General features: G+C 54.5%; 31 non-coding genes across 31 annotated transcripts; 23 read left to right on the top strand and 8 right to left on the bottom strand.

The window, feature by feature from the left end:
- Positions 1-627: 627 nt before the first annotated feature.
- On the top strand, positions 628-700 carry trnam-cau (transfer RNA methionine (anticodon CAU)). Its single transcript has one exon. It is a non-coding gene; the product is annotated as a tRNA-Met (tRNA).
- A 525-nt stretch (positions 701-1,225) lies between these two features.
- trnaa-agc (transfer RNA alanine (anticodon AGC)) lies at positions 1,226-1,298 on the top strand. The gene has a single exon. It is a non-coding gene; the product is annotated as a tRNA-Ala (tRNA).
- Positions 1,299-2,769: 1,471 nt separating this feature from the next.
- trnam-cau (transfer RNA methionine (anticodon CAU)) lies at positions 2,770-2,842 on the top strand. Its single transcript has one exon. It is a non-coding gene; the product is annotated as a tRNA-Met (tRNA).
- A 627-nt stretch (positions 2,843-3,469) lies between these two features.
- Positions 3,470-3,542, top strand: trnaa-agc (transfer RNA alanine (anticodon AGC)). Its single transcript has one exon. It is a non-coding gene; the product is annotated as a tRNA-Ala (tRNA).
- A 734-nt stretch (positions 3,543-4,276) lies between these two features.
- On the bottom strand, positions 4,277-4,348 carry trnap-cgg (transfer RNA proline (anticodon CGG)). The gene has a single exon. It is a non-coding gene; the product is annotated as a tRNA-Pro (tRNA).
- Positions 4,349-5,014: 666 nt separating this feature from the next.
- Positions 5,015-5,087, top strand: trnam-cau (transfer RNA methionine (anticodon CAU)). Its single transcript has one exon. It is a non-coding gene; the product is annotated as a tRNA-Met (tRNA).
- A 525-nt stretch (positions 5,088-5,612) lies between these two features.
- On the top strand, positions 5,613-5,685 carry trnaa-agc (transfer RNA alanine (anticodon AGC)). Its single transcript has one exon. It is a non-coding gene; the product is annotated as a tRNA-Ala (tRNA).
- A 738-nt stretch (positions 5,686-6,423) lies between these two features.
- On the bottom strand, positions 6,424-6,495 carry trnap-ugg (transfer RNA proline (anticodon UGG)). The gene has a single exon. It is a non-coding gene; the product is annotated as a tRNA-Pro (tRNA).
- Positions 6,496-7,160: 665 nt separating this feature from the next.
- trnam-cau (transfer RNA methionine (anticodon CAU)) lies at positions 7,161-7,233 on the top strand. Its single transcript has one exon. It is a non-coding gene; the product is annotated as a tRNA-Met (tRNA).
- A 523-nt stretch (positions 7,234-7,756) lies between these two features.
- trnaa-agc (transfer RNA alanine (anticodon AGC)) lies at positions 7,757-7,829 on the top strand. The gene has a single exon. It is a non-coding gene; the product is annotated as a tRNA-Ala (tRNA).
- A 739-nt stretch (positions 7,830-8,568) lies between these two features.
- Positions 8,569-8,640, bottom strand: trnap-cgg (transfer RNA proline (anticodon CGG)). Its single transcript has one exon. It is a non-coding gene; the product is annotated as a tRNA-Pro (tRNA).
- Positions 8,641-8,829: 189 nt separating this feature from the next.
- On the top strand, positions 8,830-8,902 carry trnaa-ugc (transfer RNA alanine (anticodon UGC)). Its single transcript has one exon. It is a non-coding gene; the product is annotated as a tRNA-Ala (tRNA).
- A 403-nt stretch (positions 8,903-9,305) lies between these two features.
- Positions 9,306-9,378, top strand: trnam-cau (transfer RNA methionine (anticodon CAU)). Its single transcript has one exon. It is a non-coding gene; the product is annotated as a tRNA-Met (tRNA).
- A 525-nt stretch (positions 9,379-9,903) lies between these two features.
- On the top strand, positions 9,904-9,976 carry trnaa-agc (transfer RNA alanine (anticodon AGC)). The gene has a single exon. It is a non-coding gene; the product is annotated as a tRNA-Ala (tRNA).
- A 1,004-nt stretch (positions 9,977-10,980) lies between these two features.
- trnaa-ugc (transfer RNA alanine (anticodon UGC)) lies at positions 10,981-11,053 on the top strand. Its single transcript has one exon. It is a non-coding gene; the product is annotated as a tRNA-Ala (tRNA).
- Positions 11,054-11,456: 403 nt separating this feature from the next.
- On the top strand, positions 11,457-11,529 carry trnam-cau (transfer RNA methionine (anticodon CAU)). The gene has a single exon. It is a non-coding gene; the product is annotated as a tRNA-Met (tRNA).
- A 525-nt stretch (positions 11,530-12,054) lies between these two features.
- On the top strand, positions 12,055-12,127 carry trnaa-agc (transfer RNA alanine (anticodon AGC)). Its single transcript has one exon. It is a non-coding gene; the product is annotated as a tRNA-Ala (tRNA).
- Positions 12,128-13,598: 1,471 nt separating this feature from the next.
- trnam-cau (transfer RNA methionine (anticodon CAU)) lies at positions 13,599-13,671 on the top strand. Its single transcript has one exon. It is a non-coding gene; the product is annotated as a tRNA-Met (tRNA).
- Positions 13,672-14,196: 525 nt separating this feature from the next.
- On the top strand, positions 14,197-14,269 carry trnaa-agc (transfer RNA alanine (anticodon AGC)). Its single transcript has one exon. It is a non-coding gene; the product is annotated as a tRNA-Ala (tRNA).
- A 738-nt stretch (positions 14,270-15,007) lies between these two features.
- trnap-ugg (transfer RNA proline (anticodon UGG)) lies at positions 15,008-15,079 on the bottom strand. The gene has a single exon. It is a non-coding gene; the product is annotated as a tRNA-Pro (tRNA).
- Positions 15,080-15,744: 665 nt separating this feature from the next.
- trnam-cau (transfer RNA methionine (anticodon CAU)) lies at positions 15,745-15,817 on the top strand. Its single transcript has one exon. It is a non-coding gene; the product is annotated as a tRNA-Met (tRNA).
- A 525-nt stretch (positions 15,818-16,342) lies between these two features.
- On the top strand, positions 16,343-16,415 carry trnaa-agc (transfer RNA alanine (anticodon AGC)). The gene has a single exon. It is a non-coding gene; the product is annotated as a tRNA-Ala (tRNA).
- Positions 16,416-17,149: 734 nt separating this feature from the next.
- On the bottom strand, positions 17,150-17,221 carry trnap-cgg (transfer RNA proline (anticodon CGG)). The gene has a single exon. It is a non-coding gene; the product is annotated as a tRNA-Pro (tRNA).
- A 665-nt stretch (positions 17,222-17,886) lies between these two features.
- On the top strand, positions 17,887-17,959 carry trnam-cau (transfer RNA methionine (anticodon CAU)). The gene has a single exon. It is a non-coding gene; the product is annotated as a tRNA-Met (tRNA).
- A 1,332-nt stretch (positions 17,960-19,291) lies between these two features.
- trnap-cgg (transfer RNA proline (anticodon CGG)) lies at positions 19,292-19,363 on the bottom strand. Its single transcript has one exon. It is a non-coding gene; the product is annotated as a tRNA-Pro (tRNA).
- Positions 19,364-20,029: 666 nt separating this feature from the next.
- Positions 20,030-20,102, top strand: trnam-cau (transfer RNA methionine (anticodon CAU)). The gene has a single exon. It is a non-coding gene; the product is annotated as a tRNA-Met (tRNA).
- A 525-nt stretch (positions 20,103-20,627) lies between these two features.
- Positions 20,628-20,700, top strand: trnaa-agc (transfer RNA alanine (anticodon AGC)). Its single transcript has one exon. It is a non-coding gene; the product is annotated as a tRNA-Ala (tRNA).
- Positions 20,701-21,438: 738 nt separating this feature from the next.
- On the bottom strand, positions 21,439-21,510 carry trnap-ugg (transfer RNA proline (anticodon UGG)). The gene has a single exon. It is a non-coding gene; the product is annotated as a tRNA-Pro (tRNA).
- Positions 21,511-22,175: 665 nt separating this feature from the next.
- On the top strand, positions 22,176-22,248 carry trnam-cau (transfer RNA methionine (anticodon CAU)). The gene has a single exon. It is a non-coding gene; the product is annotated as a tRNA-Met (tRNA).
- A 525-nt stretch (positions 22,249-22,773) lies between these two features.
- trnaa-agc (transfer RNA alanine (anticodon AGC)) lies at positions 22,774-22,846 on the top strand. The gene has a single exon. It is a non-coding gene; the product is annotated as a tRNA-Ala (tRNA).
- Positions 22,847-23,580: 734 nt separating this feature from the next.
- Positions 23,581-23,652, bottom strand: trnap-cgg (transfer RNA proline (anticodon CGG)). Its single transcript has one exon. It is a non-coding gene; the product is annotated as a tRNA-Pro (tRNA).
- Between the last annotated feature and the right edge of the window lie 310 nt (positions 23,653-23,962).

The following is a 23,962-nucleotide window of genomic DNA, read 5'->3' as shown; positions in this document are numbered from 1 at the left end:
AGGACGGGGGGAGGCGTCATTCGCTCGTCCCGTCAGACCTTCATCAATAAGTCAAGAAAGCCGACTGCCTTGCAGGCGAAGGGCAGTGGACGGCGCCCGGTAAGAGGGGAACAAGCGGCACAAGGCGACGCCGAGGGGGAAGGCACAGCGAGGGGGATTAGCTCACATGGTAGAGCGCCCGCTTTGCATGCGAGAAGCAGCGGGATCGATGCCCGCATCCTCCAGGTGTACGCTGAGAGCTCGGTGTGCCGAAAGGTGTCCTTTAGCCTGTGTTCGCGCCTTGCGCCGAGAGTGAAGCGTTTAGCAGCCACGCCCCCTTTTCATCTTCTCTCTGGCTTAAGTGCGTCTCCGCCACTCTCTCTTGACACTTCATGTCAGCATGTCAGAGGTCCCAGTGATGTTTTTAATGGCTGAGTGAGGCCACGATGCTGACGCAGAGAGGCCATTTCAGCCAGAGAGACTTGTGCTAGGTGAGCTGTGAAAGACAGACTCGCGACAGAAACAAACCCCAAAAGTCTCGGTGAGATCAAAAGGCAACACAACACCCAGCAGAGGGCGTCGCAAGATTAGGGACCAGGCGTCTGAAATCCGTGTGAGGCAATCTTTCTGGCCGGCACGCCGCAGCTGGCCTCGTTGGCGCAGCAGGTAGCGCGTCAGTCTCATAATCTGAAGGTCGTGAGTTCGATCCTCACACGGGGCAGGGCCGCTTGCTCTCTTGCTCTTTTCAGACACTGGCAGCAACTATTCGCTCAGAACCACCTCTGCTTGCCTACCACCTGGAAAGCGTCACCTTTACACGGGAGAGGAGCAAAGCCGCACCCCTTTCCTACATAACATTCACATTCACAATTAAGTCCAGAAATTTGCCCTAACTTTCGCTGGCGCTGCTGTCAGCCTGCCCCTGTTGCCGAAGAAAGGCTCACACAGCGTCATGACAGTTGCAAAACAATGTTCCACACTCCGTAAGCAACAACTTCAGTGTTTCAAGTCACCCGATATGCCGAGAGTCAAAGGAGCGCAAAACACGAAGCGTCAAAAGACAAGATGACTTGATGGAAAGAGCATTGAACTGAGGAGCACCAAAGTTCAGCTCGTACAATAGGCAACGAAGCTCCCGGCGTCTTCATCGCACTTGAAAGGACTGCCTTGCAGACCAAGGGCAGCGGGTGGTGTCCGGTAAGAGGGGCAGAGGCGGTAAGACATGATGCCGAGACACCTGAAGCGAGGGGGATTAGCTCAAATGGTAGAGCGCTCGCTTAGCATGCGAGAGGTAGCGGGATCGATGCCCGCATCCTCCAGGTCCGAGTCTGGAGCTCTGGGAGCCGGGTGCTCTCCTTTAGCCTCTGCGACTTCTGATAGGTTCTCCTCCGCTGAACGTCCTTCAGCTGTCAAGCATTGAAGGGCCACGCCTCCTTCCCCGCCTCAGTCTGCACTGAGTGCGTCTCCGGCATTTTCTCGTCCAATTTGGCAGCTTAGCAAATGAAAAGTATATCCGAGCGAAAACAGTGCTGAGGATACTCTCACGAATCCTTAGAAGACGTGCGTTTGATCAACGATTGCTAAACATTCACATTCGAGCCATCGAGCTCATAGTTTTCCTTTAAATATTGAAAGCTGTCAGCGAGCACATCACGCTCTGCGGGACGCCCCGTATTTTGAGTACTTCAACAGAAAGAAGAGCAGACAGCTCCATAAATATGCGAGGCGCAGAGAGCGAAAGGCGAGCCCCGCACACGTTTCGGTGGCTGAGAGGGGGCAGTTTTTGCTTCTGCATTTCTCAAGTAATGACGCATGACAACAAGCGTTCGCGGTGCTCATTTACGACATAGTGGTGAGGGGTTTTCAGGACGTGTTCTCTTGAACGAGCAACGAGGTTGCCGCCTTGGACAGCTGACTGCACGCTGTCATTGTGCCACGTGATGAGGATTGACCAGGCTCCTTCAGTCATCAGTCACCTTCCATCGTTTGCCGTAAGCAGACGCTGCGAGGTGATGTGGATATCAGTTCCCAGGAGTGTGGCAGAGGAGGAAAAGGGCTCGTCCGGGATTTGAACCCGGGACCTCTAGCACCCGAAGCGGGAATCATACGCCTAGACCAACGAGCCACAGCGACTCTTCCGCTTTTGTGTTGTCAGCGGGCTGGAGGACGGGGGGAGGCGTCATTCGCTCGTCCCGTCAGACCTTCATCAATAAGTCAAGAAAGCCGACTGCCTTGCAGGCGAAGGGCAGTGGACGGCGCCCGGTAAGAGGGGAACAAGCGGCACAAGGCGACGCCGAGGGGGAAGGTACAGCGAGGGGGATTAGCTCCCATGGTAGAGCGCTCGCTTTGCATGCGAGAGGTAGCGGGATCGATGCCCGCATCCTCCAGGTGTACGCTGAGAGCTCGGTGTGCCGAAAGGTGTCCTTTAGCCTGTGTTCGCGCCTTGCGCCGAGAGTGAAGCGTTTAGCAGCCACGCCCCCTTTTCATCTTCTCTCTGGCTTAAGTGCGTCTCCGCCACTCTCTCTTGACACTTCATGTCAGCATGTCAGAGGTCCCAGTGATGTTTTTAATGGCTGAGTGAGGCCACGATGCTGACGCAGAGAGGCCATTTCAGCCAGAGAGACTTGTGCTAGGTGAGCTGTGAAAGACAGACTCGCGACAGAAACAAACCCCAAAAGTCTCGGTGAGATCAAAAGGCAACACAACACCCAGCAGAGGGCGTCGCAAGATTAGGGACCAGGCGTCTGAAATCCGTGTGAGGCAATCTTTCTGACCGGCACGCCGCAGCTGGCCTCGTTGGCGCAGCAGGTAGCGCGTTAGTCTCATAATCTGAAGGTCGTGAGTTCGATCCTCACATGGGGCAGGGCCGCTTGCTCTCTTGCTCTTTTCAGACACTGGCAGCAACTATTCGCTCAGAACCACCTCTGCTTGCCTACCACCTGGAAAGCGTCACCTTTACACGGGAGAGGAGCAAAGCCGCACCCCTTTCCTACATAACATTCACATTCACAATTAAGTCCAGAAATTTGCCCTAACTTTCGCTGGCGCTGCTGTCAGCCTGCCCCTGTTGCCGAAGAAAGGCTCACACAGCGTCATGACAGTTGCAAAACAATGTTCCACACTCCGTAAGCAACAACTTCAGTGTTTCAAGTCACCCGATATGCCGAGAGTCAAAGGAGCGCAAAACACGAAGCGTCAAAAGACAAGATGACTTGATGGAAAGAGCATTGAACTGAGGAGCACCAAAGTTCAGCTCGTACAATAGGCAACGAAGCCCCCGGCGTCTTCATCGCACTTGAAAGGACTGCAAAGGAACAAGTAATAGGTTTATTCCATGCTGAAAAAAAGAAGAAAGAGAACACAACGTTTCGGCCGTGGAGCCTTCTTCAGGTGTGAAGGGAAAGGACTGCCTTGCAGACCAAGGGCAGCGGGTGGTGTCCGGTAAGAGGGGCAGAGGCGGTAAGACATGATGCCGAGACGCCTGAAGCGAGGGGGATTAGCTCAAATGGTAGAGCGCTCGCTTAGCATGCGAGAGGTAGCGGGATCGATGCCCGCATCCTCCAGGTCCGAGTCTGGAGCTCTGGGAGCCGGGTGCTCTCCTTTAGCCTCTGCGACTTCTGATAGGTTCTCCTCCGCTGAACGTCCTTCAGCTGTCAAGCATTGAAGGGCCACGCCTCCTTCCCCGCCTCAGTCTGCACTGAGTGCGTCTCCGGCATTTTCTCGTCCAATTTGGCAGCTTAGCAAATGAAAAGTATATCCGAGCGAAAACAGTGCTGAGGATACTCTCACGAATCCTTAGAAGACGTGCGTTTGATCAACGATTGCTAAACATTCACATTCGAGCCATCGAGCTCATAGTTTTCCTTTAAATATTGAAAGCTGTCAGCGAGCACATCACGCTCTGCGGGACGCCCCGTATTTTGAGTACTTCAACAGAAAGAAGAGCAGACAGCTCCATAAATATGCGAGGCGCAGAGAGCGAAAGGCGAGCCCCGCACACGTTTCGGTGGCTGAGAGGGGGCAGTTTTTGCTTCTGCATTTCTCAAGTAATGACGCATGACAACAAGCGTTCGCGGTGCTCATTTACGACATAGTGGTGAGGGGTTTTCAGGACGTGTTCTCTTGAACGAGCAACGAGGTTGCCGCCTTGGACAGCTGACTGCACGCTGTCATTGTGCCACGTGATGAGGATTGACCAGGCTCCTTCAGTCATCAGTCACCTTCCATCGTTTGCCGTAAGCAGACGCTGCGAGGTGATGTGGATATCAGTTCCCAGGAGTGTGGCAGAGGAGGAAAAGGGCTCGTCCGGGATTTGAACCCGGGACCTCTCGCACCCGAAGCGAGAATCATACGCCTAGACCAACGAGCCACAGCGACTCTTCCGCTTTTGTGTTGTCAGCGAGCTGGAGGACGGGGGGAGGCGTCATTCGCTCGTCCCGTCAGACCTTCATCAATAAGTCAAGAAAGCCGACTGCCTTGCAGGCGAAGGGCAGTGGACGGCGCCCGGTAAGAGGGGAACAAGCGGCACAAGGCGACGCCGAGGGGGAAGGCGCAGCGAGGGGGTTTAGCTCACATGGTAGAGCGCTCGCTTTGCATGCGAGAGGTAGCGGGATCGATGCCCGCATCCTCCAGGTGTACGCTGAGAGCTCGGTGTGCCGAAAGGTGTCCTTTAGCCTGTGTTCGCGCCTTGCGCCGAGAGTGAAGCGTTTAGCAGCCACGCCCCCTTTTCATCTTCTCTCTGGCTTAAGTGCGTCTCCGCCACTCTCTCTTGACACTTCATGTCAGCATGTCAGAGGTCCCAGTGATGTTTTTAATGGCTGAGTGAGGCCACGATGCTGACGCAGAGAGGCCATTTCAGCCAGAGAGACTTGTGCTAGGTGAGCTGTGAAAGACAGACTCGCGACAGAAACAAACTCCAAAAGTCTCGGTGAGATCAAAAGGCAAACACAACACCCAGCAGAGGGCGTCGCAAAATTAGAGACCAGGCGTCTGAAATCCGTGTGAGGCAATCTTTCTGGCCGGCACGCCGCAGCTGGCCTCGTTGGCGCAGCAGGTAGCGCGTCAGTCTCATAATCTGAAGGTCGTGAGTTCGATCCTCACACGGGGCAGGGCCGCTTGCTCTCTTGCTCTTTTCAGACACTGGCAGCAACTATTCGCTCAGAACCACCTCTGCTTGCCTACCACCTGGAAAGCGTCACCTTTACACGGGAGAGGAGCAAAGCCGCACCCCTTTCCTACATAACATTCACATTCACAATTAAGTCCAGAAATTTGCCCTAACTTTCGCTGGCGCTGCTGTCAGCCTGCCCCTGTTGCCGAAGAAAGGCTCACACAGCGTCATGACAGTTGCAAAACAATGTTCCACACTCCGTAAGCAACAACTTCAGTGTTTCAAGTCACCCGATATGCCGAGAGTCAAAGGAGCGCAAAACACGAAGCGTCAAAAGACAAGATGACTTGATGGAAAGAGCATTGAACTGAGGAGCACCAAAGTTCAGCTCGTACAATAGGCAACGAAGCTCCCGGCATCTTCATCGCACTTGAAAGGACTGCCTTGCAGACCAAGGGCAGCGGGTGGTGTCCGGTAAGAGGGGCAGAGGCGGTAAGACATGATGCCGAGACGCCTGAAGCGAGGGGGATTAGCTCAAATGGTAGAGCGCTCGCTTAGCATGCGAGAGGTAGCGGGATCGATGCCCGCATCCTCCAGGTCCGAGTCTGGTGCTCTGGGAGCCGGGTGCTCTCCTTTAGCCTCTGCGACTTCTGATAGGATCTCCTCCGCTGAACGTCCTTCAGCTGTCAAGCATTGAAGGGCCACGCCTCCTTCCCCGCCTCAGTCTGCACTGAGTGCGTCTCCGGCATTTTCTCGTCCAATTTGGCAGCTTAGCAAATGAAAAGTATATCCGAGCGAAAACAGTGCTGAGGATACTCTCACGAATCCTTAGAAGACGTGCGTTTGATCAACGATTGCTAAACATTCACATTCGAGCCATCGAGCTCATAGTTTTCCTTTAAAAATTGAAAGCTGTCAGCGAGCACATCACGCTCTGCGGGACGCCCCGTATTTTGAGTACTTCAACAGAAAGAAGAGCAGACAGCTCCATAAATATGCGAGGCGCAGAGAGCGAAAGGCGAGCCCCGCACACGTTTCGGTGGCTGAGAGGGGGCAGTTTTTGCTTCTGCATTTCTCAAGTAATGACGCATGACAACAAGCGTTCGCGGTGCTCATTTACGACATAGTGGTGAGGGGTTTTCAGGACGTGTTCTCTTGAACGAGCAACGAGGTTGCCGCCTTGGACAGCTGACTGCACGCTGTCATTGTGCCACGTGATGAGGATTGACCAGGCTCCTTCAGTCATCAGTCACCTTCCATCGTTTTCCGTAAGCAGACGCTGCGAGGTGATGTGGATATCAGTTCCCAGATTCGAGTGTGGCAGAGGAGGAAAAGGGCTCGTCCGGGATTTGAACCCGGGACCTCTCGCACCCAAAGCGAGAATCATACGCCTAGACCAACGAGCCACAGCGACTCTTCCGCTTTTGTGTTGTCAGCGAGCTGGAGGACGGGGGGAGGCGTCATTCGCTCGTCCCGTCAGACCTTCATCAATAAGTCAAGAAAGCCGACTGCCTTGCAGGCGAAGGGCAGTGGACGGCGCCCGGTAAGAGGGGAACAAGCGGCACAAGGCGACGCCGAGGGGAAAGGCGCAGCGAGGGGGTTTAGCTCACATGGTAGAGCGCTCGCTTTGCATGCGAGAGGTAGCGGGATCGATGCCCGCATCCTCCAGGTGTACGCTGAGAGCTCGGTGTGCCGAAAGGTGTCCTTTAGCCTGTGTTCGCGCCTTGCGCCGAGAGTGAAGCGTTTAGCAGCCACGCCCCCTTTTCATCTTCTCTCTGGCTTAAGTGCGTCTCCGCCACTCTCTCTTGACACTTCATGTCAGCATGTCAGAGGTCCCAGTGATGTTTTTAATGGCTGAGTGAGGCCACGATGCTGACGCAGAGAGGCCATTTCAGCCAAAGAGACTTGTGCTAGGTGAGCTGTGAAAGACAGACTCGCGACAGAAACAAACCCCAAAAGTCTCGGTGAGATCAAAAGGCAACACAACACCCAGCAGAGGGCGTCGCAAGATTAGGGACCAGGCGTCTGAAATCCGTGTGAGGCAATCTTTCTGACCGGCACGCCGCAGCTGGCCTCGTTGGCGCAGCAGGTAGCGCGTCAGTCTCATAATCTGAAGGTCGTGAGTTCGATCCTCACACGGGGCAGGGCCGCTTGCTCTCTTGCTCTTTTCAGACACTGGCAGCAACTATTCGCTCAGAACCACCTCTGCTTGCCTACCACCTGGAAAGCGTCACCTTTACACGGGAGAGGAGCAAAGCCGCACCCCTTTCCTACATAACATTCACATTCACAATTAAGTCCAGAAATTTGCCCTAACTTTCGCTGGCGCTGCTGTCAGCCTGCCCCTGTTGCCGAAGAAAGGCTCACACAGCGTCATGACAGTTGCAAAACAATGTTCCACACTCCGTAAGCAACAACTTCAGTTTCAAGTCACCCGATATGCCGAGAGTCAAAGGAGCGCAAAACACGAAGCGTCAAAAGACAAGATGACTTGATGGAAAGAGCATTGAACTGAGGAGCACCAAAGTTCAGCTCGTACAATAGGCAACGAAGCTCCCGGCGTCTTCATCGCACTTGAAAGGACTGCCTTGCAGACCAAGGGCAGCGGGTGGTGTCCGGTAAGAGGGGCAGAGGCGGTAAGACATGATGCCGAGACGCCTGAAGCGAGGGGGATTAGCTCAAATGGTAGAGCGCTCGCTTAGCATGCGAGAGGTAGCGGGATCGATGCCCGCATCCTCCAGGTCCGAGTCTGGAGCTCTGGGAGCCGGGTGCTCTCCTTTAGCCTCTGCGACTTCTGATAGGTTCTCCTCCGCTGAACGTCCTTCAGCTGTCAAGCATTGAAGGGCCACGCCTCCTTCCCCGCCTCAGTCTGCACTGAGTGCGTCTCCGGCATTTTCTCGTCCAATTTGGCAGCTTAGCAAATGAAAAATATATCCGAGCGAAAACAGTGCTGAGGATACTCTCACGAATCCTTAGAAGACGTGCGTTTGATCAACGATTGCTAAACATTCACATTCGAGCCATCGAGCTCATAGTTTTCCTTTAAATATTGAAAGCTGTCAGCGAGCACATCACGCTCTGCGGGACGCCCCGTATTTTGAGTACTTCAACAGAAAGAAGAGCAGACAGCTCCATAAAATATGCGAGGCGCAGAGAGCGAAAGGCGAGCCCCGCACACGTTTCGGTGGCTGAGAGGGGGCAGTTTTTGCTTCTGCATTTCTCAAGTAATGACGCATGACAACAAGCGTTCGCGGTGCTCATTTACGACATAGTGGTGAGGGGTTTTCAGGACGTGTTCTCTTGAACGAGCAACGAGGTTGCCGCCTTGGACAGCTGACTGCACGCTGTCATTGTGCCACGTGATGAGGATTGACCAGGCTCCTTCAGTCATCAGTCACCTTCCATCGTTTGCCGTAAGCAGACGCTGCGAGGTGATGTGGATATCAGTTCCCAGAATCGAGTGTGGCAGAGGAGGAAAAGGGCTCGTCCGGGATTTGAACCCGGGACCTCTCGCACCCGAAGCGAGAATCATACGCCTAGACCAACGAGCCACAGCGACTCTTCCGCTTTTGTGTTGTCAGCGAGCTGGAGGACGGGGGGAGGCGTCATTCGCTCGTCCCGTCAGACCTTCATCAATAAGTCAAGAAAGCCGACTGCCTTGCAGGCGAAGGGCAGTGGACGGCGCCCGGTAAGAGGGGAACAAGCGGCACAAGGCGACGCCGAGGGGGAAGGCGCAGCGAGGGGGATTAGCTCACATGGTAGAGCGCTCGCTTTGCATGCGAGAGGTAGCGGGATCGATGCCCGCATCCTCCAGGTGTACGCTGAGAGCTCGGTGTGCCGAAAGGTGTCCTTTAGCCTGTGTTCGCGCCTTGCGCCGAGAGTGAAGCGTTTAGCAGCCACGCCCCCTTTTCATCTGCTCTCTGGCTTAAGTGCGTCTCCGCCACTCTCTCTTGACACTTCATGTCAGCATGTCAGAGGTCCCAGTGATGTTTTTAATGGCTGAGTGAGGCCACGATGCTGACGCAGAGAGGCCATTTCAGCCAGAGAGACTTGTGCTAGGTGAGCTGTGAAAGACAGACTCGCGACAGAAACAAACCCCAAAAGTCTCGGTGAGATCAAAAGGCAACACAACACCCAGCAGAGGGCGTCGCAAGATTAGGGACCAGGCGTCTGAAATCCGTGTGAGGCAATCTTTCTGGCCGGCACGCCGCAGCTGGCCTCGTTTGCGCAGCAGGTAGCGCGTCAGTCTCATAATCTGAAGGTCGTGAGTTCGATCCTCACACGGGGCAGGGCCGCTTGCTCTCTTGCTCTTTTCAGACACTGGCAGCAACTATTCGCTCAGAACCACCTCTGCTTGCCTACCACCTGGAAAGCGTCACCTTTACACGGGAGAGGAGCAAAGCCGCACCCCTTTCCTACATAACATTCACATTCACAATTAAGTCCAGAAATTTGCCCTAACTTTCGCTGGCGCTGCTGTCAGCCTGCCCCTGTTGCCGAAGAAAGGCTCACACAGCGTCATGACAGTTGCAAAACAATGTTCCACACTCCGTAAGCAACAACTTCAGTGTTTCAAGTCACCCGATATGCCGAGAGTCAAAGGAGCGCAAAACACGAAGCGTCAAAAGACAAGATGACTTGATGGAAAGAGCATTGAACTGAGGAGCACCAAAGTTCAGCTCGTACAATAGGCAACGAAGCTCCCGGCGTCTTCATCGCACTTGAAAGGACTGCCTTGCAGACCAAGGGCAGCGGGTGGTGTCCGGTAAGAGGGGCAGAGGCGGTAAGACATGATGCCGAGACACTTGAAGCAAGGGGGATTAGCTCAAATGGTAGAGCGCTCGCTTAGCATGCGAGAGGTAGCGGGATCGATGCCCGCATCCTCCAGGTCCGAGTCTGGAGCTCTGGGAGCTCTGGGAGCCGGGTGCTCTCCTTTAGCCTCTGCGACTTCTGATAGGTTCTCCTCCGCTGAACGTCCTTCAGCTGTCAAGCATTGAAGGGCCACGCCTCCTTCCCCGCCTCAGTCTGCACTGAGTGCGTCTCCGGCATTTTCTCGTCCAATTTGGCAGCTTAGCAAATGAAAAGTATATCCGAGCGAAAACAGTGCTGAGGATACTCTCACGAATCCTTAGAAGACGTGCGTTTGATCAACGATTGCTAAACATTCACATTCGAGCCATCGAGCTCATAGTTTTCCTTTAAATATTGAAAGCTGTCAGCGAGCACATCACGCTCTGCGGGACGCCCCGTATTTTGAGTACTTCAACAGAAAGATGAGCAGACAGCTCCATAAATATGCGAGGCGCAGAGAGCGAAAGGCGAGCCCCGCACACGTTTCGGTGGCTGAGAGGGGGCAGTTTTTGCTTCTGCATTTCTCAAGTAATGACGCATGACAACAAGCGTTCGCGGTGCTCATTTACGACATAGTGGTGAGGGGTTTTCAGGACGTGTTCTCTTGAACGAGCAACGAGGTTGCCGCCTTGGACAGCTGACTGCACGCTGTCATTGTGCCACGTGATGAGGATTGACCAGGCTCCTTCAGTCATCAGTCACCTTCCATCGTTTGCCGTAAGCAGACGCTGCGAGGTGATGTGGATATCAGTTCCCAGGAGTGTGGCAGAGGAGGAAAAGGGCTCGTCCGGGATTTGAACCCGGGACCTCTAGCACCCGAAGCGAGAATCATACGCCTAGACCAACGAGCCACAGCGACTCTTCCGCTTTTGTGTTGTCAGCGAGCTGGAGGACGGGGGGAGGCGTCATTCGCTCGTCCCGTCAGACCTTCATCAATAAGTCAAGAAAGCCGACTGCCTTGCAGGCGAAGGGCAGTGGACGGCGCCCGGTAAGAGGGGAACAAGCGGCACAAGGCGACGCCGAGGGGGAAGGTACAGCGAGGGGGATTAGCTCACATGGTAGAGCGCTCGCTTTGCATGCGAGAGGTAGCGGGATCGATGCCCGCATCCTCCAGGTGTACGCTGAGAGCTCGGTGTGCCGAAAGGTGTCCTTTAGCCTGTGTTCGCGCCTTGCGCCGAGAGTGAAGCGTTTAGCAGCCACGCCCCCTTTTCATCTTCTCTCTGGCTTAAGTGCGTCTCCGCCACTCTCTCTTGACACTTCATGTCAGCATGTCAGAGGTCCCAGTGATGTTTTTAATGGCTGAGTGAGGCCACGATGCTGACGCAGAGAGGCCATTTCAGCCAGAGAGACTTGTGCTAGGTGAGCTGTGAAAGACAGACTCGCGACAGAAACAAATCCCAAAAGTCTCGGTGAGATCAAAAGGCAACACAACACCCAGCAGAGGACGTCGCAAGATTAGGGACCAGGCGTCTGAAATCCGTGTGAGGCAAGCTTTCTGGCCGGCACGCCGCAGCTGGCCTCGTTGGCGCAGCAGGTAGCGCGTCAGTCTCATAATCTGAAGGTCGTGAGTTCGATCCTCACATGGGGCAGGGCCGCTTGCTCTCTTGCTCTTTTCAGACACTGGCAGCAACTATTCGCTCAGAACCACCTCTGCTTGCCTACCACCTGGAAAGCGTCACCTTTACACGGGAGAGGAGCAAAGCCGCACCCCTTTCCTACATAACATTCACATTCACAATTAAGTCCAGAAATTTACCCTAACTTTCGCTGGCGCTGCTGTCAGCCTGCCCCTGTTGCCGAAGAAAGGCTCACACAGCGTCATGACAGTTGCAAAACAATGTTCCACACTCCGTAAGCAACAACTTCAGTGTTTCAAGTCACCCGATATGCCGAGAGTCAAAGGAGCGCAAAACACGAAGCGTCAAAAGACAAGATGACTTGATGGAAAGAGCATTGAACTGAGGAGCACCAAAGTTCAGCTCGTACAATAGGCAACGAAGCTCCCGGCGTCTTCATCGCACTTGAAAGGACTGCCTTGCAGACCAAGGGCAGCGGGTGGTGTCCGGTAAGAGGGGCAGAGGCGGTAAGACATGATGCCGAGACGCCTGAAGCGAGGGGGATTAGCTCAAATGGTAGAGCGCTCGCTTAGCATGCGAGAGGTAGCGGGATCGATGCCCGCATCCTCCAGGTCCGAGTCTGGAGCTCTGGGAGACGGGTGCTCTCCTTTAGCCTCTGCGACTTCTGATAGGTTCTCCTCCGCTGAACGTCCTTCAGCTGTCAAGCATTGAAGGGCCACGCCTCCTTCCCCGCCTCAGTCTGCACTGAGTGCGTCTCCGGCATTTTCTCGTCCAATTTGGCAGCTTAGCAAATGAAAAGTATATCCGAGCGAAAACAGTGCTGAGGATACTCTCACGAATCCTTAGAAGACGTGCGTTTGATCAATGATTGCTAAACATTCACATTCGAGCCATCGAGCTCATAGTTTTCCTTTAAATATTGAAAGCTGTCAGCGAGCACATCACGCTCTGCGGGACGCCCCGTATTTTGAGTACTTCAACAGAAAGAAGAGCAGACAGCTCCATAAATATGCGAGGCGCAGAGAGCGAAAGGCGAGCCCCGTACACGTTTCGGTGGCTGAGAGGGGGCAGTTTTTGCTTCTGCATTTCTCAAGTAATGACGCATGACAACAAGCGTTCGGGGTGCTCATTTACGACATAGTGGTGAGGGGTTTTCAGGACGTGTTCTCTTGAACGAGCAACGAGGTTGCCGCCTTGGACAGCTGACTGCACGCTGTCATTGTGCCACGTGATGAGGATTGACCAGGCTCCTTCAGTCATCAGTCACCTTCCATCGTTTGCCGTAAGCAGACGCTGCGAGGTGATGTGGATATCAGTTCCCAGGAGTGTGGCAGAGGAGGAAAAGGGCTCGTCCGGGATTTGAACCCGGGACCTCTAGCACCCGAAGCGAGAATCATACGCCTAGACCAACGAGCCACAGCGACTCTTCCGCTTTTGTGTTGTCAGCGAGCTGGAGGACGGGGGGAGGCGTCATTCGCTCGTCCCGTCAGACCTTCATCAATAAGTCAAGAAAGCCGACTGCCTTGCAGGCGAAGGGCAGTGGACGGCGCCCGGTAAGAGGGGAACAAGCGGCACAAGGCGACGCCGAGGGGGAAGGCACAGCGAGGGGGATTAGCTCACATGGTAGAGCGCCCGCTTTGCATGCGAGAAGTAGCGGGATCGATGCCCGCATCCTCCAGGTGTACGCTGAGAGCTCGGTGTGCCGAAAGGTGTCCTTTAGCCTGTGTTCGCGCCTTGCGCCGAGAGTGAAGCGTTTAGCAGCCACGCCCCCTTTTCATCTTCTCTCTGGCTTAAGTGCGTCTCCGCCACTCTCTCTTGACACTTCATGTCAGCATGTCAGAGGTCCCAGTGATGTTTTTAATGGCTGAGTGAGGCCACGATGCTGACGCAGAGAGGCCATTTCAGCCAGAGAGACTTGTGCTAGGTGAGCTGTGAAAGACAGACTCGCGACAGAAACAAACCCCAAAAGTCTCGGTGAGATCAAAAGGCAACACAACACCCAGCAGAGGGCGTCGCAAGATTAGGGACCAGGCGTCTGAAATCCGTGTGAGGCAATCTTTCTGGCCGGCACGCCGCAGCTGGCCTCGTTGGCGCAGCAGGTAGCGCGTCAGTCTCATAATCTGAAGGTCGTGAGTTCGATCCTCACACGGGGCAGGGCCGCTTGCTCTCTTGCTCTTTTCAGACACTGGCAGCAACTATTCGCTCAGAACCACCTCTGCTTGCCTACCACCTGGAAAGCGTCACCTTTACACGGGAGAGGAGCAAAGCCGCACCCCTTTCCTACATAACATTCACATTCACAATTAAGTCCAGAAATTTGCCCTAACTTTCGCTGGCGCTGCTGTCAGCCTGCCCCTGTTGCCGAAGAAAGGCTCACACAGCGTCATGACAGTTGCAAAACAATGTTCCACACTCCGTAAGCAACAACTTCAGTGTTTCAAGTCACCCGATATGCCGAGAGTCAAAGGAGCGCAAAACACGAAGCGTCAAAAGACAAGATGACTTGATGGAAAGAGCATTGAACTGAGGAGCACCAAAGTTCAGCTCGTACAATAGGCAACGAAGCTCCCGGCGTCTTCATCGCACTTGAAAGGACTGCCTTGCAGACCAAGGGCAGCGGGTGGTGTCCGGTAAGAGGGGCAGAGGCGGTAAGACATGATGCCGAGACACCTGAAGCAAGGGGGATTAGCTCAAATGGTAGAGCGCTCGCTTAGCATGCGAGAGGTAGCGGGATCGATGCCCGCATCCTCCAGGTCCGAGTCTGGAGCTCTGGGAGACGGGTGCTCTCCTTTAGCCTCTGCGACTTCTGATAGGTTCTCCTCCGCTGAACGTCCTTCAGCTGTCAAGCATTGAAGGGCCACGCCTCCTTCCCCGCCTCAGTCTGCACTGAGTGCGTCTCCGGCATTTTCTCGTCCAATTTGGCAGCTTAGCAAATGAAAAGTATATCCGAGCGAAAACAGTGCTGAGGATACTCTCACGAATCCTTAGAAGACGTGCGTTTGATCAACGATTGCTAAACATTCACATTCGAGCCATCGAGCTCATAGTTTTCCTTTAAAAATTGAAAGCTGTCAGCGAGCACATCACGCTCTGCGGGACGCCCCGTATTTTGAGTACTTCAACAGAAAGAAGAGCAGACAGCTCCATAAATATGCGAGGCGCAGAGAGCGAAAGGCGAGCCCCGCACACGTTTCGGTGGCTGAGAGGGGGCAGTTTTTGCTTCTGCATTTCTCAAGTAATGACGCATGACAACAAGCGTTCGCGGTGCTCATTTACGACATAGTGGTGAGGGGTTTTCAGGACGTGTTCTCTTGAACGAGCAACGAGGTTGCCGCCTTGGACAGCTGACTGCACGCTGTCATTGTGCCACGTGATGAGGATTGACCAGGCTCCTTCAGTCATCAGTCACCTTCCATCGTTTTCCGTAAGCAGACGCTGCGAGGTGATGTGGATATCAGTTCCCAGATTCGAGTGTGGCAGAGGAGGAAAAGGGCTCGTCCGGGATTTGAACCCGGGACCTCTCGCACCCAAAGCGAGAATCATACGCCTAGACCAACGAGCCACAGCGACTCTTCCGCTTTTGTGTTGTCAGCGAGCTGGAGGACGGGGGGAGGCGTCATTCGCTCGTCCCGTCAGACCTTCATCAATAAGTCAAGAAAGCCGACTGCCTTGCAGGCGAAGGGCAGTGGACGGCGCCCGGTAAGAGGGGAACAAGCGGCACAAGGCGACGCCGAGGGGAAAGGCGCAGCGAGGGGGTTTAGCTCACATGGTAGAGCGCTCGCTTTGCATGCGAGAGGTAGCGGGATCGATGCCCGCATCCTCCAGGTGTACGCTGAGAGCTCGGTGTGCCGAAAGGTGTCCTTTAGCCTGTGTTCGCGCCTTGCGCCGAGAGTGAAGCGTTTAGCAGCCACGCCCCCTTTTCATCTTCTCTCTGGCTTAAGTGCGTCTCCGCCACTCTCTCTTGACACTTCATGTCAGCATGTCAGAGGTCCCAGTGATGTTTTTAATGGCTGAGTGAGGCCACGATGCTGACGCAGAGAGGCCATTTCAGCCAAAGAGACTTGTGCTAGGTGAGCTGTGAAAGACAGACTCGCGACAGAAACAAACCCCAAAAGTCTCGGTGAGATCAAAAGGCAACACAACACCCAGCAGAGGGCGTCGCAAGATTAGGGACCAGGCGTCTGAAATCCGTGTGAGGCAAGCTTTCTGGCCGGCACACCGCAGCTGGCCTCGTTGGCGCAGCAGGTAGCGCGTCAGTCTCATAATCTGAAGGTCGTGAGTTCGATCCTCACACGGGGCAGGGCCGCTTGCTCTCTTGCTCTTTTCAGACACTGGCAGCAACTATTCGCTCAGAACCACCTCTGCTTGCCTACCACCTGGAAAGCGTCACCTTTACACGGGAGAGGAGCAAAGCCGCACCCCTTTCCTACATAACATTCACATTCACAATTAAGTCCAGAAATTTGCCCTAACTTTCGCTGGCGCTGCTGTCAGCCTGCCCCTGTTGCCGAAGAAAGGCTCACACAGCGTCATGACAGTTGCAAAACAATGTTCCACACTCCGTAAGCAACAACTTCAGTGTTTCAAGTCACCCGATATGCCGAGAGTCAAAGGAGCGCAAAACACGAAGCGTCAAAAGACAAGATGACTTGATGGAAAGAGCATTGAACTGAGGAGCACCAAAGTTCAGCTCGTACAATAGGCAACGAAGCTCCCGGCGTCTTCATCGCACTTGAAAGGACTGCCTTGCAGACCAAGGGCAGCGGGTGGTGTCCGGTAAGAGGGGCAGAGGCGGTAAGACATGATGCCGAGACGCCTGAAGCGAGGGGGATTAGCTCAAATGGTAGAGCGCTCGCTTAGCATGCGAGAGGTAGCGGGATCGATGCCCGCATCCTCCAGGTCCGAGTCTGGAGCTCTGGGAGCCGGGTGCTCTCCTTTAGCCTCTGCGACTTCTGATAGGTTCTCCTCCGCTGAACGTCCTTCAGCTGTCAAGCATTGAAGGGCCACGCCTCCTTCCCCGCCTCAGTCTGCACTGAGTGCGTCTCCGGCATTTTCTCGTCCAATTTGGCAGCTTAGCAAATGAAAAGTATATCCGAGCGAAAACAGTGCTGAGGATACTCTCACGAATCCTTAGAAGACGTGCGTTTGATCAACGATTGCTAAACATTCACATTCGAGCCATCGAGCTCATAGTTTTCCTTTAAATATTGAAAGCTGTCAGCGAGCACATCACGCTCTGCGGGACGCCCCGTATTTTGAGTACTTCAACAGAAAGAAGAGCAGACAGCTCCATAAATATGCGAGGCGCAGAGAGCGAAAGGCGAGCCCCGCACACGTTTCGGTGGCTGAGAGGGGGCAGTTTTTGCTTCTGCATTTCTCAAGTAATGACGCATGACAACAAGCGTTCGCGGTGCTCATTTACGACATAGTGGTGAGGGGTTTTCAGGACGTGTTCTCTTGAACGAGCAACGAGGTTGCCGCCTTGGACAGCTGACTGCACGCTGTCATTGTGCCACGTGATGAGGATTGACCAGGCTCCTTCAGTCATCAGTCACCTTCCATCGTTTGCCGTAAGCAGACGCTGCGAGGTGATGTGGATATCAGTTCCCAGGAGTGTGGCAGAGGAGGAAAAGGGCTCGTCCGGGATTTGAACCCGGGACCTCTCGCACCCGAAGCGAGAATCATACGCCTAGACCAACGAGCCACAGCGACTCTTCCGCTTTTGTGTTGTCAGCGAGCTGGAGGACGGGGGGAGGCGTCATTCGCTCGTCCCGTCAGACCTTCATCAATAAGTCAAGAAAGCCGACTGCCTTGCAGGCGAAGGGCAGTGGACGGCGCCCGGTAAGAGGGGAACAAGCGGCACAAGGCGACGCCGAGGGGGAAGGCACAGCGAGGGGGATTAGCTCACATGGTAGAGCGCCCGCTTTGCATGCGAGAAGCAGCGGGATCGATGCCCGCATCCTCCAGGTGTACGCTGAGAGCTCGGTGTGCCGAAAGGTGTCCTTTAGCCTGTGTTCGCGCCTTGCGCCGAGAGTGAAGCGTTTAGCAGCCACGCCCCCTTTTCATCTTCTCTCTGGCTTAAGTGCGTCTCCGCCACTCTCTCTTGACACTTCATGTCAGCATGTCAGAGGTCCCAGTGATGTTTTTAATGGCTGAGTGAGGCCACGATGCTGACGCAGAGAGGCCATTTCAGCCAGAGAGACTTGTGCTAGGTGAGCTGTGAAAGACAGACTCGCGACAGAAACAAACCCCAAAAGTCTCGGTGAGATCAAAAGGCAACACAACACCCAGCAGAGGGCGTCGCAAGATTAGGGACCAGGCGTCTGAAATCCGTGTGAGGCAATCTTTCTGGCCGGCACGCCGCAGCTGGCCTCGTTGGCGCAGCAGGTAGCGCGTCAGTCTCATAATCTGAAGGTCGTGAGTTCGATCCTCACACGGGGCAGGGCCGCTTGCTCTCTTGCTCTTTTCAGACACTGGCAGCAACTATTCGCTCAGAACCACCTCTGCTTGCCTACCACCTGGAAAGCGTCACCTTTACACGGGAGAGGAGCAAAGCCGCACCCCTTTCCTACATAACATTCACATTCACAATTAAGTCCAGAAATTTGCCCTAACTTTCGCTGGCGCTGCTGTCAGCCTGCCCCTGTTGCCGAAGAAAGGCTCACACAGCGTCATGACAGTTGCAAAACAATGTTCCACACTCCGTAAGCAACAACTTCAGTGTTTCAAGTCACCCGATATGCCGAGAGTCAAAGGAGCGCAAAACACGAAGCGTCAAAAGACAAGATGACTTGATGGAAAGAGCATTGAACTGAGGAGCACCAAAGTTCAGCTCGTACAATAGGCAACGAAGCTCCCGGCGTCTTCATCGCACTTGAAAGGACTGCCTTGCAGACCAAGGGCAGCGGGTGGTGTCCGGTAAGAGGGGCAGAGGCGGTAAGACATGATGCCGAGACACCTGAAGCGAGGGGGATTAGCTCAAATGGTAGAGCGCTCGCTTAGCCTGCGAGAGGTAGCGGGATCGATGCCCGCATCCTCCAGGTCCGAGTCTGGAGCTCTGGGAGCCGGGTGCTCTCCTTTAGCCTCTGCGACTTCTGATAGGTTCTCCTCCGCTGAACGTCCTTCAGCTGTCAAGCATTGAAGGGCCACGCCTCCTTCCCCGCCTCAGTCTGCACTGAGTGCGTCTCCGGCATTTTCTCGTCCAATTTGGCAGCTTAGCAAATGAAAAGTATATCCGAGCGAAAACAGTGCTGAGGATACTCTCACGAATCCTTAGAAGACGTGCGTTTGATCAACGATTGCTAAACATTCACATTCGAGCCATCGAGCTCATAGTTTTCCTTTAAAAATTGAAAGCTGTCAGCGAGCACATCACGCTCTGCGGGACGCCCCGTATTTTGAGTACTTCAACAGAAAGAAGAGCAGACAGCTCCATAAATATGCGAGGCGCAGAGAGCGAAAGGCGAGCCCCGCACACGTTTCGGTGGCTGAGAGGGGGCAGTTTTTGCTTCTGCATTTCTCAAGTAATGACGCATGACAACAAGCGTTCGCGGTGCACATTTACGACATAGTGGTGAGGGGTTTTCAGGACGTGTTCTCTTGAACGAGCAACGAGGTTGCCGCCTTGGACAGCTGACTGCACGCTGTCATTGTGCCACGTGATGAGGATTGACCAGGCTCCTTCAGTCATCAGTCACCTTCCATCGTTTGCCGTAAGCAGACGCTGCGAGGTGATGTGGATATCAGTTCCCAGGAGTGTGGCAGAGGAGGAAAAGGGCTCGTCCGGGATTTGAACCCGGGACCTCTCGCACCCGAAGCGAGAATCATACGCCTAGACCAACGAGCCACAGCGACTCTTCCGCTTTTGTGTTGTCAGCGAGCTGGAGGACGGGGGGAGGCGTCATTCGCTCGTCCCGTCAGACCTTCATCAATAAGTCAAGAAAGCCGACTGCCTTGCAGGCGAAGGGCAGTGGACGGCGCCCGGTAAGAGGGGAACAAGCGGCACAAGGCGACGCCGAGGGGGAAGGCGCAGCGAGGGGGTTTAGCTCACATGGTAGAGCGCTCGCTTTGCATGCGAGAGGTAGCGGGATCGATGCCCGCATCCTCCAGGTGTACGCTGAGAGCTCGGTGTGCCGAAAGGTGTCCTTTAGCCTGTGTTCGCGCCTTGCGCCGAGAGTGAAGCGTTTAGCAGCCACGCCCCCTTTTCATCTTCTCTCTGGCTTAAGTGCGTCTCCGCCACTCTCTCTTGACACTTCATGTCAGCATGTCAGAGGTCCCAGTGATGTTTTTAATGGCTGAGTGAGGCCACGATGCTGACGCAGAGAGGCCATTTCAGCCAGAGAGACTTGTGCTAGGTGAGCTGTGAAAGACAGACTCGCGACAGAAACAAACTCCAAAAGTCTCGGTGAGATCAAAAGGCAAACACAACACCCAGCAGAGGGCGTCGCAAAATTAGAGACCAGGCGTCTGAAATCCGTGTGAGGCAATCTTTCTGGCCGGCACGCCGCAGCTGGCCTCGTTGGCGCAGCAGGTAGCGCGTCAGTCTCATAATCTGAAGGTCGTGAGTTCGATCCTCACACGGGGCAGGGCCGCTTGCTCTCTTGCTCTTTTCAGACACTGGCAGCAACTATTCGCTCAGAACCACCTCTGCTTGCCTACCACCTGGAAAGCGTCACCTTTACACGGGAGAGGAGCAAAGCCGCACCCCTTTCCTACATAACATTCACATTCACAATTAAGTCCAGAAATTTGCCCTAACTTTCGCTGGCGCTGCTGTCAGCCTGCCCCTGTTGCCGAAGAAAGGCTCACACAGCGTCATGACAGTTGCAAAACAATGTTCCACACTCCGTAAGCAACAACTTCAGTGTTTCAAGTCACCCGATATGCCGAGAGTCAAAGGAGCGCAAAACACGAAGCGTCAAAAGACAAGATGACTTGATGGAAAGAGCATTGAACTGAGGAGCACCAAAGTTCAGCTCGTACAATAGGCAACGAAGCTCCCGGCATCTTCATCGCACTTGAAAGGACTGCCTTGCAGACCAAGGGCAGCGGGTGGTGTCCGGTAAGAGGGGCAGAGGCGGTAAGACATGATGCCGAGACGCCTGAAGCGAGGGGGATTAGCTCAAATGGTAGAGCGCTCGCTTAGCATGCGAGAGGTAGCGGGATCGATGCCCGCATCCTCCAGGTCCGAGTCTGGTGCTCTGGGAGCCGGGTGCTCTCCTTTAGCCTCTGCGACTTCTGATAGGATCTCCTCCGCTGAACGTCCTTCAGCTGTCAAGCATTGAAGGGCCACGCCTCCTTCCCCGCCTCAGTCTGCACTGAGTGCGTCTCCGGCATTTTCTCGTCCAATTTGGCAGCTTAGCAAATGAAAAGTATATCCGAGCGAAAACAGTGCTGAGGATACTCTCACGAATCCTTAGAAGACGTGCGTTTGATCAACGATTGCTAAACATTCACATTCGAGCCATCGAGCTCATAGTTTTCCTTTAAAAATTGAAAGCTGTCAGCGAGCACATCACGCTCTGCGGGACGCCCCGTATTTTGAGTACTTCAACAGAAAGAAGAGCAGACAGCTCCATAAATATGCGAGGCGCAGAGAGCGAAAGGCGAGCCCCGCACACGTTTCGGTGGCTGAGAGGGGGCAGTTTTTGCTTCTGCATTTCTCAAGTAATGACGCATGACAACAAGCGTTCGCGGTGCTCATTTACGACATAGTGGTGAGGGGTTTTCAGGACGTGTTCTCTTGAACGAGCAACGAGGTTGCCGCCTTGGACAGCTGACTGCACGCTGTCATTGTGCCACGTGATGAGGATTGACCAGGCTCCTTCAGTCATCAGTCACCTTCCATCGTTTTCCGTAAGCAGACGCTGCGAGGTGATGTGGATATCAGTTCCCAGATTCGAGTGTGGCAGAGGAGGAAAAGGGCTCGTCCGGGATTTGAACCCGGGACCTCTCGCACCCAAAGCGAGAATCATACGCCTAGACCAACGAGCCACAGCGACTCTTCCGCTTTTGTGTTGTCAGCGAGCTGGAGGACGGGGGGAGGCGTCATTCGCTCGTCCCGTCAGACCTTCATCAATAAGTCAAGAAAGCCGACTGCCTTGCAGGCGAAGGGCAGTGGACGGCGCCCGGTAAGAGGGGAACAAGCGGCACAAGGCGACGCCGAGGGGAAAGGCGCAGCGAGGGGGTTTAGCTCACATGGTAGAGCGCTCGCTTTGCATGCGAGAGGTAGCGGGATCGATGCCCGCATCCTCCAGGTGTACGCTGAGAGCTCGGTGTGCCGAAAGGTGTCCTTTAGCCTGTGTTCGCGCCTTGCGCCGAGAGTGAAGCGTTTAGCAGCCACGCCCCCTTTTCATCTTCTCTCTGGCTTAAGTGCGTCTCCGCCACTCTCTCTTGACACTTCATGTCAGCATGTCAGAGGTCCCAGTGATGTTTTTAATGGCTGAGTGAGGCCACGATGCTGACGCAGAGAGGCCATTTCAGCCAAAGAGACTTGTGCTAGGTGAGCTGTGAAAGACAGACTCGCGACAGAAACAAACCCCAAAAGTCTCGGTGAGATCAAAAGGCAACACAACACCCAGCAGAGGGCGTCGCAAGATTAGGGACCAGGCGTCTGAAATCCGTGTGAGGCAAGCTTTCTGGCCGGCACACCGCAGCTGGCCTCGTTGGCGCAGCAGGTAGCGCGTCAGTCTCATAATCTGAAGGTCGTGAGTTCGATCCTCACACGGGGCAGGGCCGCTTGCTCTCTTGCTCTTTTCAGACACTGGCAGCAACTATTCGCTCAGAACCACCTCTGCTTGCCTACCACCTGGAAAGCGTCACCTTTACACGGGAGAGGAGCAAAGCCGCACCCCTTTCCTACATAACATTCACATTCACAATTAAGTCCAGAAATTTGCCCTAACTTTCGCTGGCGCTGCTGTCAGCCTGCCCCTGTTGCCGAAGAAAGGCTCACACAGCGTCATGACAGTTGCAAAACAATGTTCCACACTCCGTAAGCAACAACTTCAGTGTTTCAAGTCACCCGATATGCCGAGAGTCAAAGGAGCGCAAAACACGAAGCGTCAAAAGACAAGATGACTTGATGGAAAGAGCATTGAACTGAGGAGCACCAAAGTTCAGCTCGTACAATAGGCAACGAAGCTCCCGGCGTCTTCATCGCACTTGAAAGGACTGCCTTGCAGACCAAGGGCAGCGGGTGGTGTCCGGTAAGAGGGGCAGAGGCGGTAAGACATGATGCCGAGACGCCTGAAGCGAGGGGGATTAGCTCAAATGGTAGAGCGCTCGCTTAGCATGCGAGAGGTAGCGGGATCGATGCCCGCATCCTCCAGGTCCGAGTCTGGAGCTCTGGGAGCCGGGTGCTCTCCTTTAGCCTCTGCGACTTCTGATAGGTTCTCCTCCGCTGAACGTCCTTCAGCTGTCAAGCATTGAAGGGCCACGCCTCCTTCCCCGCCTCAGTCTGCACTGAGTGCGTCTCCGGCATTTTCTCGTCCAATTTGGCAGCTTAGCAAATGAAAAGTATATCCGAGCGAAAACAGTGCTGAGGATACTCTCACGAATCCTTAGAAGACGTGCGTTTGATCAACGATTGCTAAACATTCACATTCGAGCCATCGAGCTCATAGTTTTCCTTTAAATATTGAAAGCTGTCAGCGAGCACATCACGCTCTGCGGGACGCCCCGTATTTTGAGTACTTCAACAGAAAGAAGAGCAGACAGCTCCATAAATATGCGAGGCGCAGAGAGCGAAAGGCGAGCCCCGCACACGTTTCGGTGGCTGAGAGGGGGCAGTTTTTGCTTCTGCATTTCTCAAGTAATGACGCATGACAACAAGCGTTCGCGGTGCTCATTTACGACATAGTGGTGAGGGGTTTTCAGGACGTGTTCTCTTGAACGAGCAACGAGGTTGCCGCCTTGGACAGCTGACTGCACGCTGTCATTGTGCCACGTGATGAGGATTGACCAGGCTCCTTCAGTCATCAGTCACCTTCCATCGTTTGCCGTAAGCAGACGCTGCGAGGTGATGTGGATATCAGTTCCCAGGAGTGTGGCAGAGGAGGAAAAGGGCTCGTCCGGGATTTGAACCCGGGACCTCTCGCACCCGAAGCGAGAATCATACGCCTAGACCAACGAGCCACAGCGACTCTTCCGCTTTTGTGTTGTCAGCGAGCTGGAGGACGGGGGGAGGCGTCATTCGCTCGTCCCGTCAGACCTTCATCAATAAGTCAAGAAAGCCGACTGCCTTGCAGGCGAAGGGCAGTGGACGGCGCCCGGTAAGAGGGGAACAAGCGGCACAAGGCGACGCCGAGGGGGAAGGCACAGCGAGGGGGATTAGCTCACATGGTAGAGCGCCCGCTTTGCATGCGAGAAGCAGCGGGATCGATGCCCGCATCCTCCAGGTGTACGCTGAGAGCTCGGTGTGCCGAAAGGTGTCCTTTAGCCTGTG

This window comes from Atractosteus spatula, chromosome 5 (assembly GCF_055471065.1).
Source record: "Atractosteus spatula isolate fAtrSpa1 chromosome 5, fAtrSpa1.hap1, whole genome shotgun sequence".
Lineage (NCBI taxonomy): Eukaryota > Metazoa > Chordata > Actinopteri > Semionotiformes > Lepisosteidae > Atractosteus > Atractosteus spatula.
The sequence above is the reverse complement of the archived record's forward strand: the minus strand, read 5'-3'. Positions and strand labels throughout refer to the sequence as shown.